Here is a 17887-nt window from a genome sequence, read left to right as displayed (position 1 = left end):
AACCACCATGTCTTCTGGACGATGTAGAAAAGTTGCTTTTGGTTTCGATAAACGAGAAGCAACTAGCAGGTGATACTGTGACCGAGAACTTTATCTGCAAGAAGGCAAATGCCTTGTACACCAACTTTGTAAGTAAACTGCCAAGTATGTCAACAGAAAATGAAGAAGTCTTCAAGGCAAGAAGGGGATGGCTTGATAACTTTAAGAGGAGAGGTGGCATCCATAGTGTTGTGAGACACGGACAAGCTGCGAGTTCGGATGCTAAGACAGCTGAGGCATTCGCTGAGTTCCAGAATATCAACATTTCCGAGTTTTACCTGCCAGAGCAAGTCTTTAACTGTGACGAGATGGGGCTTTTTTGGAAAAAAGATGTCTAAGAGGACATACATTACAGAAGAAGAGAACGCAATGCCTGGTCACAAGCCCACGAAAGACCGTCTCACCCTCTTGTGCTAATGCAGGCAGGGATTTCAAAGGCAAGCCCCTGCTCCTGTATCATTCCAAGAATTCATGAGCCTTCAAGAAATGCAAGGTGCAGAAGAGTCAGTTAAATATTATGTGGAGGTCCAACAGCAAGCTTGGGTCACTCATATCTTGTCATTGAGTGGATCAATGAGGTCTTCAGTCCTGCAGTGAAGAAATACCTTTTAGGAAAGAATCTGCCCCTCAAAGCCTTGCTGGTTATGGATAATGCTCCTGCTCATACTCCAGGCTTTGAGGATGACTTACTGGAGGAATCTTAGTTCATTAAGGTCAGGTTCCTTCCTCCCAACACCACTCCAGTCCTCCAATCCATGGATCAGCAGGTCATTTTGAATTTTAAAAAGCTTTACACCAAAGCACTATTTCAGCAATGCTTCAAGGTGACTGAAGGAACAAATCTTACCCTCCAAGAGTTTTGGAAAAATCATTTCCACATCGTGAACTTCCTCAAGATCATCGATAAAGCCTGGGATGGGATCACCAAGAGAACCCTCATCTGCTTAGAGAAAACTGAGGCCTGATTGTGTTCTCAGACATGACTTAGAGAGGCCTGCTCATGAACAGGAGCCGCCAGTTGTCGATGAAATCATAACCCTGGGGAAGATCATGGGACTAGAGGTGAAAGAGGATAAGATTTAAGAGCTGGTGGAGGAACATGGCCCGGAGCTGACCACCATCAAACTGATGAATCTGCATCGTGAGCAACAGCAAGAGGTTATAGAGGAGATCTCATGTGCAGAGGAGGAGAAAAAGGTGGAGGAATCTCTCACTCCAAAGGAGATTAGGGAGATGTGTAAAATGTGGGAAACAGTGCAAAATTTGTAGAAAAGCACCACCCAAATAAGGCTGTAGCAGTGCAAGCGATGAAATCTGTTTAACGACAATGCAATGTCACATTTCCACAAAATCCTCAAAAGGAGGCAAAAGCAAGTGTCATTGGATAGGTTCCTTGTTAAAGTTGCACAAAAAGAAAAAGATTCCATTGAGCCAATAGATAGCAGTGATTTCGTTAGTGATAGTGAAAGTCATCCTACACAATAATCCTCCTCTCCCGTCTCCCTCACACCAGCCACGAAAGTTCTCAAAGGTAAGTGCAGGTTATTTATCTTTCTTTATATTTTACATTTTCTTTATTATTTTGTATTATTTTACAGTATTGTAATCATTTTATATGAATATTTTTGGGTTGTGAAACAAATCATCTGAGTTTCTATTATTTCTTATGGGAAAATTTGCTTAGATACACAAGTGCTTTGGATTACAAGCATATTTCCTGAATGAATTATACTTTGCAAACAAGGTTTTACTGTATTTTCTGTGATCTGTATAACAGAAGATACCACACTTGAAGGGAGAACAAGAAAGTAGAAAACAAAATTACAGTGGAAGTTAAAACAGACTCTCCTCAATCTAGTAGGATATGGAAAGGGAGAGGCAATGTTTAAAATGATTTCAGGGGTCACCTGGGTGGTTCAGTCAGTTGAGCATCTGACTTCAGTTCAGGTCATGATCTCGTGGTTGACAAGTTTGACCTTGCGTAGGGCTCTGTGCGGGCAGCTCAGAGCCTGGAGCCTGCTTCAGATTTTGTGTCTCCCTCTCTCTCTGCCGCTCCCCCACTCATGCTCTGTCTCAAAAATAAATATAAACATTAAATTTTTTTTTTACTAGGCAAAGAACTTTATTAATCTTGTTTCAAACTTTATTCCCAGGCTTCTTCAGCTTAATTAGCTGCAAAGAATGAATTGTATATAAGCAAAACTGAAAAGAGCTGCAGTGTCCAAGGGGCTTGGGCTTAAAATATTAAAGATCTAGATTTTATCAGATTCATGAACAAAATTTTTAAAAAGCAGTCATAATATAAAATAGCAGCTCCCAGTAACTTCTTCAAGTTTTATCATCTTCAGAAGTTGACTCAATTCAGTTTGCTTCATTCTTGGAAGCCTCACCAAAATTCTCCACAAGATCTGGAACCTCATCATCATCATCCTCTCCGTTAGAAAGTGATGCCTTTCCATCCACAGATTGGACAGAGCTTCAGCCAGCTTTCTTAAACTTTTCAGACTGCACCAAGTTGGTTTAAGATACTGGGTAGCATTTCTGTCAGCTGCTTTGTCTCAGCATGGCCTGTAATGGTGAAAGTGTTCGCTGCCAGGGATGCCTAAACTTTAGGGTTGTCAAAGTGGACCACTGTTCCTTGGTTTGTGCACATACTCACTTCTTCAATACCAGAGATATTGTTTACCCCTAACTTCTTTAAGGAGAACTGAAGTTTTTTATCATCTGCTGTAGCTGTTGTATGAACCACCTTCTTTCAGCAAGCAGTTCCTTTCCCACCAATGTGTACTTGTGCTTGCAGTTGGCGAGTTTCTCTCGGTTCATGATAGTTTCTTTCATCTTGTTGGAGCAGAAATGGGACCGCGTGGGAGACTAGGGTTGGTGCTCAGGGGGTCTCGGGTGGACCAGCTGAGATTCAACATTAAAAAATTTTTTTTAATGATTTCAGTAGTCACTTTTTCTTTAACCTTGCTAATAATTATCAGGAACATGTGATTGATATTTTAAAATATTTAAAGAACTAGTCTTTTTCCACTTAAATTTATTTTTGTTGTTCAGAAGTTTCCAGGTTCCCTGAATTTTTATTCAGAATTTTGAATATATGTTATGTAATAATATGTTATATTAATAATATATGAGATCATTGTTACCAAAACCCGAGTTCAGCTGCCCATCACTCCAAAGACCAATACTCAAGAGATAAGTTTTGGTTGGAAAGGAATATGAGTTTTATTCAGGAGGTTGGCCACCTGGGAAGAAGGTGACTCTTGTCCAAAGGTCAACTCCAAGGTTTCTGCTTGGCCCATGGGTTTTTCTTTTTAAATGTTTATTTATTTATTTTTAAGAGAAAGAGATAGCGAGCAGGTGGGGAGTGGGAGGGAAGAGGGAGAGAGAGAATCCAAGCAGGCTCCATGCTGTCAGCACAGAGCCCGATGCAGGGCTGGAACCCAGGAGCCTTGAGGTTTTGACCTGAGCTGAAACCGAGTCAGACGCTTAACTGACTGAGCCACCCAGGCACTACTGGCCCACGGGTTTTTAAAGGCATTTAGGGTAATTAATCAATAAAGAGAGTACGGGAATACCTAACATTTCTTGATTATGTGCAGACTCAATGGTGCCAGCTACAGATGTTATCTCAGTGCTTGGAGCAAGGTGATCTGGTTCCTTAGTGCCTGAGGGTTGTACAGAGGTGCTCTGTTCTTTCTAGGAAAGAATGCAGGATCTATAGATATAAAAAGAAAGGTTAATCAACCATGTGGGCTAAAGGTGATTGCTAAAGCTTAAAAGACTACTAAGTTGGCCAGAGGGTCCTAGGAGGTTTCATCATTATATACCAGTAAATACGATCTTAAATCTATCTATCTATCAACAAAGTGGTTCCTCCACAGCCTCTTAGGCAGGAGCAGGATCAACACCTGTTTCAGGGTTCCAAGCAGTCTGCATAAGGCACCCGTTGATAACAGGTTCAAGATCCAGGCAGTCACTCAGAGACTGGGCACTGAGCAGAGGCCTCAGATCCAGCAAGTGTCCACACTGCAGGCTTCATCCAGAAGCAACCACTGTGTCATTCCCTCCAGGGTTCCCAACCAGGTCTGAGCTCTGGGGAGGTTTGCTCAGAAAGCAATGGACCAGGCTTGGTGCCCAGGGCCTTTGTTGAAGGCCTCTGCTCACAGTCCGAATGAAAGCTCCCGCCCTTCGAGACCACCTGGAACAAATGTGGGGCTACCTGGAGCTAAGTCACCAGGAAAACCTGGGTCCTGGAGAAGGGCCTCTGACCTCTGTCCCATGTCTCCACTGGTCCTCCAGTGATTTGGGATATTTTGCTAACAGTTTTCAAATTAGCTCTCAGTGGCATGAGGCTGGAGATAGCTACTTCATAGCTACTTCTGGAAGATTATGAAGATAGAAACAAACATTATTTTGCCATGAAGTGGAATTACAGATTCAACACTGGACTGGATCAAACACAATGAGTAGTAACATTTCAGCACAGAGGGGAAAAACTTACAAACAAGCAAAAAATCTTGACTGAAATGAAAAGAAAAATAACTTCAAAGGCACCTGGGTGGCTCAGTCTGTTGAGCTTCTGACTCTTGATTTCAGCTCAGGTCATGAACTCAGGGTTTGTGAGTTTGAGCCCTGCATGGGGCTCTGTGCTGGCAGCGCTGAGCCTGCTTGGGTCTCTCCACCTCTCTCTTTGTCTTTCTCTCAAATAATAATAATAAATAAACTTAAAAAAAAACTTCACTTCAAACTTGAGCTTTCTGCTGGGCTATAGTGATCTCATTAGCTGAGCAGTTGCACTTTAAAGTAGATGAAAATGCAAAAAGTCTACAGCCTGGTTACTTGCTGACTGAGAAATAACACTGATACTTGAAGACAATTGAATTGGCATACATATGTAATTTTATTTAAATAACGATGAGGCTGGTTATTCCCAGGGAGCCCATTTTGTCTGGGTAAGAAAGTTACTATTCTGGAATTTAATGAAAGTGAAAGTGTCAGGAGTATGGAGACAGAGAGAGAAAATGTACTTTGTGTGACTTTGCAGGACAAAGAGAAGGAAAAAGTCTGCACCAAAGAATCAAACAGTGTTGCAATTTTTACTTTTTATCAGACAGAATTCCCAAGGGAGGCTTGGGAAAACAATGATAAAATACGTGTTGTAATTGGTACTCTGTTGGACCAAATGGTCTCTATTGTCCAGGGGGAAGATCCCAAGTTCATCTCCTATCAGATCTCTGTGGTAAGATCAATATTTGACTGTATTTTTAAAGCGAGAGACTAAAAGGCTAAAATTATTTTGGACAATCTGTTTCCTGAAAATTAAAGAATAAGAAACAATCCAATAGCAGTTGTTACCTATATTTCTTAAGAGTAATGCTGAGTTAACCAAATATACAGAGAATGTGACTCTCCTCAGGGCATGATTTTAGAAGTACCAGATATGCCTCTTTTGTAAAACAATCCCTCAGTTTTCTTTTGAGGTAATCGTTTTGAATGTTTTTTCTAGTATTATTTTTCTGATTCTAAAGTTAAAAGTTTCTCAGTATACATAATGTAGAAGATACACAACATTTTAAAAGGCAAATAATCATTCATCACCACATGCAATATGCTAATTTCCTTTAAGATTTCCTTTGTTGTCGCATTAAGAGGTGTTCCTCACTCCAATATTGCACAACTAGTTCCTTATATTTTCTTTTTAAGATTACTTATTAAACATTTGTCTTTAATCTGTATTTTGGTGACTGGTGATAAGTAACTATGTAAAATTTGGTAAATAACCAATTGCTCTAGCACTGTTTATTGGCTTATCTTTTCTTTTCTTAATATAATATAATGCCACGTGTATAAATTAGTGTTTGTACTTACATTGGAGGTCATTGGGAACTATTTTTTCCCATTAAACTATATTCTTGCATTAGTAATAAGCTATTATACTTTTTTAAGCATTGTAGTGTATCTTCTCAGCTATTCCAAAAGTTTATTCTTTTACATGGATGTTAACATCACATTCTCACACCCTCTTCACCCTCCAAAATAATCATTGTTATTCACATTATTTTCATAGCAATTATCTATAAACCAGAGAATAAATGATATCTTTACAATATTTAGGAGTTTTGTGTTTTTTTCCCATCTATATAAAGGGTACAACCCTCCCTTGCCCAAGTCTTTGTTACTGCTTCAGCTGAAAACATCTTTTCTTCTGCTCTTCTATAGCTCATTTTAAAGTCTCAGTTTAAATGTTTCATTGTAAATGTTCAAGTCTCAGTTTAAATGCCACCTCTTCAGAGAGGAAATCATTCTTTGAACACTCAATTTAAGTAACTATACCCCCAACAACTACACACTGAATCACATTGCCTTGACTTGTTTCTTTTGTAGCACATGTAACTTGTAAAAATTATCTTATTTCTATATTTGTTTACCTGTTTGTTTCCCCAGCCAAATAAATAAAAATCATAAAGGATTTTATCTGTCTTTTTCACTGCTTTGCCCCCATCATCTAGCACAATGTCCAGTAAACACTGATATTCAATAATTATTCACTAAATGAACAATGAATGAGTGAATAAATTCAGCTCAGACAAAACTCCCTCTGCTTTATGCTTGATGTATACTCTACCAAGCCTAGCACTGCTACCTAGCACAACTGGTTGTTGTGTAGAGTGTATCTAGAGCATAGTGTGGTATATAGTGAGTGGTATCCAGATTTCCAATGGCTCACCATTCCCCAACTCAGACTCTATTATTGACACTATCAAATCATAATTGTGATCTGGCCTTTTATGAGGTCCTTCAGTCTCTTCCCACTTCAAGATATTTCACAGAGATCTCTCAGAGTTTGTGTTGTAGTTGGCTCCTTGGATGTGAGGCATCTCCTCTACTATTTTGTTTTTCTTTCACTTCATTTGAATTCTAGAAAAATGGCTTCTGGGCCATCTGTTTGACAAGACCACGTATTAATTATAACATTGAATTCCTCTATACCCCAACTTATTATTTTTTAATTTATTCTGTTTATGTGATCTGTAAAATAGTTGCAGGGCAACTTAAAATGCCTTTCTATAAATATGGTGGTTTTCTTGATTTTTCCTATAGTTCCACTTATTTAAAACTACATTTAAAATTATATTTCACTTGGCGCGTTACAGCTCTTGAGTATTGAACATTAACATTTATTTTTAAATTTTATTTATTTTTCTGGCTTAGTGTGATCAATGCCTTTAGAAATTCAAAATTTTTCTAGAGATTCAAAATATTTCTAGGTGTTAAGTCTGTTTTACCTCTCTGTCCCTCTTTCTTTTCTCTCCTCCCATCCCACAATAAATTTGACTATTAGGCCATCTTTTATTCTTTTTAATGTCTATTTTTGAGAGAGAGAGAGAAAGAGAGAGAGAGAGAGAGAGCGTGTGCACGCAAGTAGGGGAAAAGAGGGGGAAAGGGAGAATCTCAAGCAAGGGCTTGAACTCATGAACCACGAGATTATGACCTGAGCAGAAATCGGACACTTAACTGCCATCCAGGCACTCCTAGTCATCTCTTTTAAACAAAAGTGTCAAATATTAGTTCATCTCAGGAAATTTTCTCTCCACTGTTCTTTGATTTTTGCTTCTGTTACATCATGTCTATTCTCTTCTTCTAAAATTTCTATTTTGTGTGTCTTGGATTCCTTGAATTTGTCCACAACATATGCCATATTTTTTCTTACTCTTTTTCACCAATTTGCCATTTCTTCAGAGTTCCGGATGAATTTCTTGAATCTGTGTGCTACTTTTAAAATTCAATTATTACCTTATTATATGGCACTTTCATTAAAGTTTTAAATTTAATAATCCTACAATAAAAAAATCTGTGTATTTAACTCCAATTTATCTCTCATGATTACTTGCTCTAGCATTGTTTGATTTATTTTTGGACCAATAATATTCTTAAATCTTGTGAAAAATGTCATAAAACCTCCCTAGCATTCTTCTGTTACTTAGAATACCTGTGTTTCCAGTGAGGTATCTCTTCTGATTCTTGATAATTTCCTTTGTTTGAATTGAAGTATATCTTCACACATTGGGTGGTTGTTCTCCCTTTTTAAAAATTCTCATTATCAGAGTATCTATGGTTGCTCATTACTTTGCCATAGTTAAGTAGAGATAGGTTCTATAAGAAATTGGCATAGATCTTTGCATGAATCTTTGAGATCGAGATGCAAAGAAGGGGGACATTTTATAATTTATCATAAATTTATATCGTTAGTGACTTCATAGTCTAGAGGGATTGAGAAAGGATTCAGAGTTCTAAATAGACCAAGTAGGAAACTTTGCCACTGTGTTATTTCTTCATTTGTGAGAGCAAATAGTGCAAACAAGCCTAGATGCAAGCCCACAATAATCAGTTTCCCTGTACCAAGAACAATGGCAATCCTCAGTTTCCTTCTTAGTGAGCTGCCTGTAGCATTGACCTTTGGCTTCTAGTAGCCTTCACTGTCAGTTAAGTTACTCTCACTTCTCCACAGGTCTAATTATAGGTGTAGATGCTGTGCATGAACAGAGGTCAGGCAGTATTAATGTGATATGCCCTTTAAAGTTCTTTGGCCCTCTCTAGCAATTAATTCAGCCTTCTTTAAACTTTAAGAAGCACTATTCAAGTTACCTCAATTTACTTCTCAGACATTATTTTTTCACAGGAGGCATTTTTCTGTTCAGGGCTCTAATCTTTCCTTCACTTGGCCTCTTCTTATTTAAACTAACAGGAAATCCTCAAAGTTTGTGATACATCAATTGGCAGGTTTCCACCCTGTTTTTACATCTTCTAGCCTTCCCAGTGGAAATATGGAGAACTTTGGTGCTATCACTGCAATTTTACTGAAAAGCATTTCCTTCATTTCTTCTAGGATTCCCTTCTACTTAATTTCTTTTGAAATCTTACACTTGTTTAAAAAATGGGAACTATGCAACAAATACAGTATTGACATTCTGACTTGTTAAAATAAAATAATCCTGGTAAGGTAATCCATCAAGGCATTATCAGACATTATACTTTTTAAAATTCAACAAATATTTATTCATAAAAGTAAATGAGATACAACCCCTCTTTTAAAGGTGCCCACAAAAATGAATATATTTGTTGTCATTTAACAGGAAGGGGGGATTAGGCAAGGAAAATAGTTTTATTTAAGGATTATTAATAAGAAACGTATGATACCATGAGCAACTATATAAGCAAAAAAAAAATTCAGAACAACTCTAGTGACAGATTTCTTACCAAGCTGCAGCATAAGGATTCAGAAGCCTTAAATTGAGACAAAAAGCAAAAAGCAAAAATAGGGTTACCGAAATGAGGACTGGAAAAACAAAAATTGGAAGGGAACTGGGAAGACATTGTGCTGAATCACAGTATCACCTAGGATTGGATGAACTTTTTTTTTTTCTTTTTGGCATGCATCTTTATGTTACAGTATTTCCAGGACTCTAAGATTAGGATGTTTTCTTAAAGGTTTTCCAGTTAGTATTTGTACATGTACACAAAGGTGAATGCTGAATGACAAGAAATCAATGCAGGTCAAACCTAGTTATTTACTTGCTGAATAAGGATTTTCTATTGCTTTCCATATGGCTGTCCTCCAGCAACGGTAGGTCAAGTCTTTCCTACACTTCAAATCTTCTCTGACTTCAACTTCTGCCCCATATTTCTGACTGATTTTTTGTCTTTTTCTTCTGCTTTTATGGGTCCATTTGTATATTCTAAGATTCATGATATTATTCCCATTTTAAGTTCAGCTGATTAGCAACCTTAATTACATTAGCAAAGTCCCTTATTAACAGTATTGTTCATGGGGATATCGGGTAAAGGACATCTTTAGAATTCTGCCTTTAGAATTAATACTGACAAATGTATACAGGATAGACTTTCATAAGGAAGAGACCTATGCTTCATAGCTTTGCTAGCTTTCTTCTTTACTCACAGCTATTGTTTGTTTTTATACATTTTTACATTAATAAATATTATAGATTTCCAAGGCTTACTTCTTAACTTTGACTTGGCCACACACACAAAAAAGGAGAAATTCTCTTTTTTTTTCCTCCAAAAGTTTGAATCATTGACCAAAATGAAGTCCTGGAATTTATCAGCCTTTCAGTTTTACATAATTTTTTTATGATATGAAATGCACAAAATGTTCTATTAAAATATAACTGCAAGTTAATCATGAACAGACCCTTTAAAATTCTTAGAGATGCTAATTTTGTAGAGAAATGGGGAGACAAATGTCAGCACTGGCAGCTGAAAGGGTACAGATCTCCTGGTAATAAGAGAGGCAGCTGTTTCAATACAATTTTTTTTTTGAAGTAAAATGCCCCATTGTGCCCTGGAATCCCTAATTAATTATAGTGAAGAACCAGAGTTTGCTATTTTGTACCATCTGGAAAAAAATGATCTTAAACAATAAGGTGTGATCTAAGGAGACTTCTCACTAGAGATTTAAAGTGATCTAAGATACAGATCAAACCACATGGCAAATTAGTAGTTTCCAAAATAGAAAGTCAGACAATGGTTTATTTTTTTTAATGTTTTATTTATTTATTTTGAGAGAGAGAGAGAGAGAGAGAGACTGAGTTCATGCGGGGGAGGGGCAGAGGGAGAGAATCGCAAGCAGGCTCCTCACTGTCAGCACAGAGCCCGAGGCAGTTGTGAGATCAGGACCTAAGCCAAAATCAAGAGTTGAACGCTTAACCAACTGAGCCACACAGGCACCCTATGAATTTATTTTGTAATTATACATCTCTAGAAATGTAAGTAAACCATTGAAACATTCCCTCTTTTAAATGTTTAAAACTCAGGGGCGCCTGGGTGGCTCAGTCCGTTAAGCATTCAACTCTTGATTTTGGCTCAGGTCATGATCTCATGGTTCATGGGATTGAGCCCCATATCAGGCTCTGTGCTGATAGCATGGAACCTGCTTGGGATTCTCTCTCTCCCTCTCTCTCTGCCCCTCCTCTGTGCACTCTCTCTTTCTCTCAAAATAAATAAATAAACTTAATTTTTTTAATGTTTAAGATTCATAATAAGTTCCTGGATGCTTTAGACAGTAGAATATAAATAATAGAGCATAAGTTTTGGAGATAGATAAAACTAGGGCCAAACCTTGGCTTTCTCACTTAGTAAATGTAGGCATATGAGCAATTTACCTAATCTTTCTGTTTCAATTTTCTTCACATTTGAGATAGAAATAGTGTTACCTCCTTTGAAGGATGTTGTGAGGATTAAACAATATGTTAATTTTCTTCTCAGTAGCAGGCACATAGTAAGTGCTGAAATGGTAGCTTGCATTTATTTGCCTAAACCTATGCAACATAAATCTTGGTTGCTACTGAGTAACACATGAGGCAAATGTTGAAGGTGGTATTATGATGTGATAATATTTATCATGAATAAACCCCTTTCCTTCTTCTCTACTTTCATGTCCTCTCCCTCTTCCTCTTCTTTGGTCTCTTCTTTGTCTCTTTTCTCTCTCTTTTGAGCTTTCTTTCACTCCCTTGCTTTTTCTTCTATTTTTTCCCACAGTGGTTGGAGAAACAGGAGTAAAATAAGTACTGTGTAAAGACCAAAGGGAAAAAATATTTCATGGGGTAATTTGTTATTAGTGTCAAATACAACAGAGCGATCAAGGAGAATGAGAACAGAGAAGATAATTCTGCAGATTTGGCAGGAAGACAGTCTGGTGATGACTTTCATGAGAACAATCGCACTCCAATGGGGATATTAATCTGATGAATCACTAATTTTCTAGTTTCAAGGGGATATAAAATACAATGAGTGGACTCTTATATACAGACACAGGCTCACCAGATAATATTAAAAACTCAAACCAGCTTTATTCCAGTCACCTATTCCTCCTGAGACATAATGGGGAAGAAAGAAGAGTCCTTGCTAAGGAAGCAAATTAAGGTTTAATAATTTTACACATCTTCAGGCAAGGCCTTCAGAAAGGTTAGAGAAGAACAACACTCAAATGAGAGGTTCCCAAAAGTACACTATCTTCATCTACTCTGGGCTAGTTTATGGTCTGTTGTGTAGAGCTGTCTCAGAGACTTCAGCTGACTTTCATCAGCTGACTTACTCCAAATGCTACCTCTAGACCCAAAAACTTGTACACATTTATTGAGTTAACTGGGTGTAATCAGAAATGGTGAGGAAATGATGGACTAAACATTTACTCCTTTTCATCTTCCTTTGAATTGCTTTCCTTCTCTTTGAAGTCCCAGACCACTTCCTCTTACTCCTTAGTTCAGAATGACATATACCATATTTTGCCTGTCATTAGAATCTCATGTCTATGTGGATTCCCTGTACATATGTAACTAAATTTTATTTCCTTCTGTTAATCTGTCTCTGTTAATTTGATTCTTAGACCAGTTGGAAGCCCCTTGAAGGGTAGAAAAAATTGTTTCTCCCCAACACTTGAAAAACAAAGGGTTAAGTTTTCAGCATGTGAAATGGGAGGTTTGGTGAAAGAAACAATTTCATGACATGAGGAACATACTCAATATTTGAATTGAGCTATTAAATATATGGGATGTGGTGAAAAATAGAAAAAAAAACCTTCATTAACCTTGAATTCCTTGAATTTGGTTCTGTCTGAAATCAGAGTAACAAATTGTAATCAGTTAGGATTTGTGCCACTCTATGAGTTTACCCTTTAATTTTTGTTCTTATTGAAAATAAGGCGGGGAGGGGGGTGCTCAGTTAAGCATCTGACTTTGGCTCAGGTCATGATCTCATGGTTCATGAGTTCGAGCCCTGCATCAGGCTCTGTGCTGACAGCTCAGAGCCTGGAGCCTGCTTCAGATTCTGTGTCTCCCCCTCTCTCTCTCTCTGCCCCTTCCCCACTCATGCTTCATCTCTCTCTCTCTCTCTCTCTCTCTCTCTCTCTCTCAGAAATAAACATTAAAAATTTTTGTAAAAAAGAAAATAAGGAACAAAACAGCAGAAAAACACATTATTGCAGAGTAGTATGGGGACTCTGATCTTGTCTCATCCTTAAAACACAGCTAGATCAGCATCAAACAATTTTGAACACCTAGGAAAATGATATGAAGATTAATGCAGCAATCTGCATGACTTGAGGAAGAGAAATTGGAAGGTATGCAGTGCAGAGAGGTGAACTGGGGAAGAGAAAAGCCATGGTGCCCTGGATGATAGGGAGCCCTTTTCACAGAGAGACAGAGAGAGAAAGAGAAAGAAGGATAGTGTGCAGGACATCAGGACTGTGCAAGAAAAGCACTTCTCCTGAAAGTAGCTGGAGATACAGAGAGAGAGAAAGAGTGAAAACATTCGCAGGGGACTGGACAAGAAATCTGTTCCATAAAATCATTGACAAGGAAAAAGGACAGGGTTTCTATACCACCATTTTTCTATAAACAGTGGAATACAGAGTTTGACATTTCAGAACTCAGTGCCTGATGGTGCTTGGCAAGAAAGCAGGGAGCAGGCAGTGCAGTCTCGGGGGCCTGAGTGACATACAGGGAGAAGCTGTTCCTCTGTTGGACTAAATTTGGTACAGGAGATATGGCTTTCCCCTGGGCAAAAGTCTACCAACCCCAGAGAGCTGCCATGTTTACTGATATTGGGACAAAGATGCCAGCTGAGTGCAGCAAAACCTGGCGCTGGCTATGTGTTGTTATTCACTATAAACTTTGAGCCTCTGCTCAATCACACCAACGTTTTCTGGGACAAGTCTGTACCTGGCCATTGCTTGGGGAGACCCTCCCCCAGAGAATTAACACAGGCCCAAGCCTCCGAGGTCTCTGAAATGTGAGGTTTTGAAAAACAGCTCCATCAGCGATAAAACTCTTGAGGGAGGCATTTCCTAGCAGGTATAGAGACAGCTTGTAAAAACATAGAGTAGAGAAAGGGAGCAATGAAGCCTGAGACAAAAGGGGGGGGTTGATTGTGTCTGTGAGGGCATAAAATTCCCACACTAGAGACTAGAGAGTGGAAGTGAAGCCATTTTCACCTCTAGCACACCCACATCAATCAACCCCAGTGAGCTAAGCAGCACCACCAAATAGGGATAGAGCTTTTACACCAAGCCCTGCCCACTAGCACCTTCCAGGCACATTCCCCAGAAGACCAGCACAAATCCTTTCTACCTGCTTAGTCTATGGACCATAGTGTGCTGCAAAATTTCAGTTTTAAAGTAAATGGAACTAGCTTCATTCAGGTTTCATTTTGTTTGCTTATTCATTTGTTTGTTCATTTTCTTTGTTTCTGTTTTTGTTTTCTTTTTTCTTTATTTCTTTCATTTTTCTTTCCTTCTTGGATACAGAGAGAAAGTTTTTTATTCTATTTAATTTTCCTTATTTTGTTTTTAATTCTATTTTATTATTTACAATAATTTTTAAATATTTTCTTCTCTTTTTTTGCCAAGCTTCTCTTTACAAGCAAACTGAAGCACACCTAGGAACTAAGTCCCTTTATTTTGTTTTGTTTTGTTTTTAATTTTTAATTTTAATTTTTAATTTTATTTTATTAATTTTTTTTCCTCCAAAATGACAAGACAGAGGAATTATCCCCAAAAGAAAGAACAGGGAGAAATGACGGCCATGGATTTAATCAACACAGATATAAGCAAAATGTCTGAACTAGAATTTTAACCAAGAGTATAAGAATACTAGCTGGGAATGAAAAAAGCATAGACACACCAAAGAATCTCTTTCTGCAAAGATAAAAGAATTAAAATCTAGTCAGGCCAAAATTAAAAATGTTGTAATTGAGATGCAACCTCAAATGGATGCCATGACAGTGAGGATGGATGAAGCAGAGGAACGAATTAGTGATATAGAACACAAAATTATGGAAAATAATGAAGCTGAAAAGAAGAGGGAAACAAAGGTAATGGATCACAAGGGTAGAATTAGAAAACTCAGTGACTTTTTAAGGGGAATAACATTCATATCATAGGAGTACCAAAAGATAAAAAGAGATAGAAAAAGAGGTAGAGGGTTTATGTGAACATATTATAGCTGAAAACTTCCCTAATAGAGGGAAGGATAAGACATCAAAATCCAAGAACAGAGAACTCCCATTAGATTCAACAAAAGCTGCCCATCACCAAGGCATATCATAGTAAAAGTCACAAAACACAGACAAGGAAAGAATCATGATAGCAGCAAGAGAAAAAAAGTCCTTAACCTACAAGGGAAGACAGATAAGGTTTGCAGCAGATCTGTTAACAGAAACACAGCAGGCAAGAAAGGAGGGGCAGGATATATTTAACATGCTGAATGTGAAAAATATGCAACCAAGAATTCCTTATCCAGCAAGGCCATCATTCAAAATAGATGAAGAGATAAAGAGTTTCCCAGACAAACAAAAACTAAAGGAGTTCATACCACTAAACCAGCCCTGCAAGAATTTTTAAGAGGGACTCTTTGAGTGGAGAAAACAAAACAAAACAAAACAACCAAAAGCAACGGGTAAAAAAAGAACCAGAGAACATGACCAGAAAACCAATGCTATGGGTAACAAAATGGCACTAAATTCATATCTTTCAATAATCTATCTGAATGTAAATGGACTAAATGCTCCAATCAAAAACTACTGGGTATCAGAGTAGATAAAAAATCAAATCTATCTATATGCTGCATACAAGAGACTCATTTTAGATCTAAAGACATCTGCAGATTGAAAGTGAGGGGATGGAGAATCATTTATCATGCACATGGATGTCAAAGGAAAGCTGGAGTAGCCATACTTATATCAGACAAACTAGACTTAGAAAAAAGACTGATAAGAGATGAAGGACATCATATTATAATTGAGGGGTCTTTTGAGGATGAGCACTAGGTGTTGTATGGAAACCAATTTGACAATAAATTTCATATATTGAAAAAAAAAGAATAAAAAGTATACAATTCAAAAAAAATAATTAAGGGGTCTATCAACCACAAAGATCTAATAATTATAAATATGTATGCCCCTAAATTGGAAGCACAGAAATATATAAATAAAATACTAATAAACATAAAGAAACTTATTGATAATAATATAATAATAGTAGGGGACTTTAACACCTCATTTATAGCAACAGACAGGTCATCAAAGCAGAAAATCAACAAGGAAACAATGGCTTTGAATGACAAACTGGACCAGAATGACTTAACAGATATATTCAGAACATTTCATCCTAAAGCAGCAGAATACACATTCTTCTTGAGTGCACATTTAACATTCTCCAGAGTAGATCACATACTTTGTCACAAATCAGCACTCAACAAGTACAAAAGGATTGAGATCATTTCATGCATATATTCAGAACACAATGCTATGAAACTTAAAAACAACCACAAGAAAAAATTTGGAAAAACAACAAATACTTGAGGTTAAAGAACATCCTACTAAAGAATAACCAGTTAACCAAGAAATTAAAGAGGAAATTAAAAGGTACACAGAAGCCAATGAAAATGAAAACATGACAATCCAAACCCTTTGGGATGCAACAAGGTCAGTCATATGAGGTAAGTATATAGCAATCCAGGCCTTCCTAAAGAAGGAAGAAATGTCTCAAATGCACAACCTAACTGTACACCCAAAACAGCTGGAGAAAGAACAGCAAAAAAGCCCAAAACCAGAAGAAGGGAAATAATAAAGTTTAGAGAAGAAATCAATGATATCAAAATTAGAAAAAAACAGTAGATCAGATCAATTAAACTAGGAGCTAGTTCTTTGAAAGAATATCAAATTGATAAACTCCTAGACAGATATATCAAAAAGAAAAAAGAATGGACCCAAATAAATAAAATCAACAATGGAAGGTGAAAGATCACAACCAACACTGGAAAAATTAAAACAATAATAATAGAATATTATGAGCAATTATATGCCAACAAATTGGGCAATCTGGAAGAAATGGATAAATTCCTAGAAACAAATGAACTAACAAATGGAAACAGAAAGAAAATTTGAACAAACCCAAACCCAGTAAAGAAACTGAAACAGTAATCAAAAATCTTCCAAAAAACAAGAATCCAGGGGCAAATGGCTTCCCAGGAGAATTCTACCAAACATTTAAAGAATAATTAATAACTATTCTTTTGATGCTGTTCCAAAAAATAGAAATGGAAGGATAACTTCCAAACTCCTTCTATGAGGCCAGCATTACCTTGATTCCAAAACCAGACAAAGACCCCACTTAAATGGAGCACTACAGACCAATTTCGCTGATGAACATGGATGCAAAAATACCCAACAAGATACTAGCAAATCAAATCCAACAATACATTAAAAAAATTATTCACCATGATCAAGTGGGATTTATTCCTGGGCTGCCAGGCATGGTTCAATATCCACAAATCAATCAATGTGATACATAACATTATTAAAAGAATAAGAACAACACGATCCTCTCAACAGATGCAGAAAAAGCATTTGACAAAATATAGTATCCTTAATTGATAAAAACCCTCAAGAAAGTAGGGATAGGAGCATACCTCAACATCACAAAGGCCATATATGAGAGACCCATAGCTAATATCATTATCAATGGGGAAAAACTGAGAGGTTTCACCCCAAGGTCAGGAACACAAAAGGGACATCAAATTTCACCAGTGTTGTTCTAAATACTATTAGAAGTCCTAGCCTTAGCCATGAAACCACAAAGAGAAATAAAAGGCATACGAATTGGCAAAGAAGAAGTCAAACTTTCACTCTTCACAATTAACATGAAACTCTACCTGGAAATCCCAAAAGACCCCACCAAAAAACTGCTAGAACTGATACATGAATTCAGCAAAGTTGCAGGATATAAAATCAATGTACAGAAATCAGTCATATTTCTATACACCAATAA

The 17887-nt window shown here is 37.3% G+C and overlaps 1 pseudogene; it reads right to left on the bottom strand.

Moving 5' to 3' along the window:
- Nucleotides 1-2380: 2380 nt before the first annotated feature.
- LOC102953701 lies at nucleotides 2381-2877 on the bottom strand (annotated as a pseudogene).
- Between the last annotated feature and the right edge of the window lie 15010 nt (nucleotides 2878-17887).

Source organism: Panthera tigris, chromosome X (genome assembly GCF_018350195.1).
Source record: "Panthera tigris isolate Pti1 chromosome X, P.tigris_Pti1_mat1.1, whole genome shotgun sequence".
NCBI classification, from domain to species: Eukaryota; Metazoa; Chordata; class Mammalia; order Carnivora; family Felidae; genus Panthera; species Panthera tigris.
The sequence above is the reverse complement of the archived record's forward strand: the minus strand, read 5'-3'. Positions and strand labels throughout refer to the sequence as shown.